Raw genomic sequence first — 1,742 nt, 5'->3', positions numbered from 1 at the left:
ATATATATATGTAATACTTTTATCTTTTATCTTTTACTTATTTCAGTCATCAGGCCGCGGCCATGCTGGGGCACCAACTTGAAGAATTTTAGTCGAATGAATCGACCCCAGTATTTTCTAAAGCCTGATACTTATCTTATCGAAAGAACATAGACACACACGCACACACACACACACACACACACACACACATACACACATACACACCTATGTATATACGACGGGCTCCTTTCAGTTTATGTCTACCAAATCATAATTCCTCATCTCTTAAATATAGAACCATATATTCCATGTTATAAACAACAGGTTATCTAAAACGCAATAGCACGTTGGTGAAAGAAAACGTTGACCTAAATGGAAAATTTCCGAAAATGGAAATGTAATTTAGAAAACAATATGAAAACAGAAAATTCAAAGCAGAAAAAAAGCAAAACTATATTGAAGCTCATTTGATAATTAAGAGAGAATAAAGTACATGCAAATATAAAATGGGCAATATCAATCAATGCAAATACATACGTTAATTACTTTCTGGGATAGGACATATGTGTACCGTAGAAAATATTTAGTATAATTATGTAAAATAATTTTGTGTTCACAAGAAGAAATTAGATGATGCCACGTTGCAGATATGAGGAGGAATGCACTTTTGAAAGTTAGTGTGAATTAAAAACAAGCCATAAAGAAGCGGGAATATCAGTGAAGATACAATAATGTCCATCAGGAAAGCAAAAATATGAAAATTAACCCAAGATAAATAATCATATTTTCGTTACATGAGATGTTGACTGAAAGCTAACCTAAAAATATATCAAAACACGTTGTGCGTATTCAGATATAAAAACAGCAATGGGATCGAATGATAACTTTACCAAAGCAATTTATGAATTACAGAATCAACAGGAAAATACAGGATAGGTGCTGGACAAAGCAATGAACAAGTGAAACAAGTATAGCAACGCCCGACGTAATGAAACAAAACAGGATGTTTATTGTGCGAAGGAGAAACCCATCCGCAAAAGATAACTGAAATGACCAATGGGAAACGATATAAGGAAAATCAAATTCAGAAAAACTGGCATAGGAAAATCCCATAAAAAAATTTGACATGTAAACAACCGCAAAGGTGAGTAAAAAGGAAATAATAGAAGAGTAATCGAATTGATAAAACGGGAAGAAAAGAAAAACGATTATCATCGACAAACATAAATAACCGGCTACTGAAACGACAGAGATGGGAAAGGCTGCAAATCCGATTTCATGTACATAAGCCAAGCCTGAATAACGAGAAACTACAGAATTTGACATTCCATGCTATGACGTGAAACTCCAGGTGTGAGAATAGGACTTCAGTTCAATAAAATTGTGTAAGTGTCTTATATACAAAAATATTTTCCTTTCTGTTTGGAACGTGTGCGTACGCGTATGTTTTAATGCGTGTGTGACTCTATTTATATATATATATATATATATATATATAGATAGATAGATAGATAGATAGATAGATAGATAGATAGATAGATAGATAGATAGATAGATAGATCACATGTGCACATGTGCAGATATTAAAAATGTGTGCGTCTGCCTATAACTAACACTAAGTACGTGGAAATATAAGCCACACGCATATACTGGTACACATAAACAAGCATATAGATTCTTAATTTACAGAAGCGCATACACGTACGGACAGACATACCATTACACAAGCATAACATTCTCATAGATACATACATGTGATG

The sequence above is a fragment of the Octopus bimaculoides genome, chromosome 9 (genome assembly GCF_001194135.2).
Source record: "Octopus bimaculoides isolate UCB-OBI-ISO-001 chromosome 9, ASM119413v2, whole genome shotgun sequence".
Classification (NCBI taxonomy): Eukaryota; Metazoa; Mollusca; class Cephalopoda; order Octopoda; family Octopodidae; genus Octopus; species Octopus bimaculoides.
Note: the sequence above shows the minus strand (reverse complement) of the source record.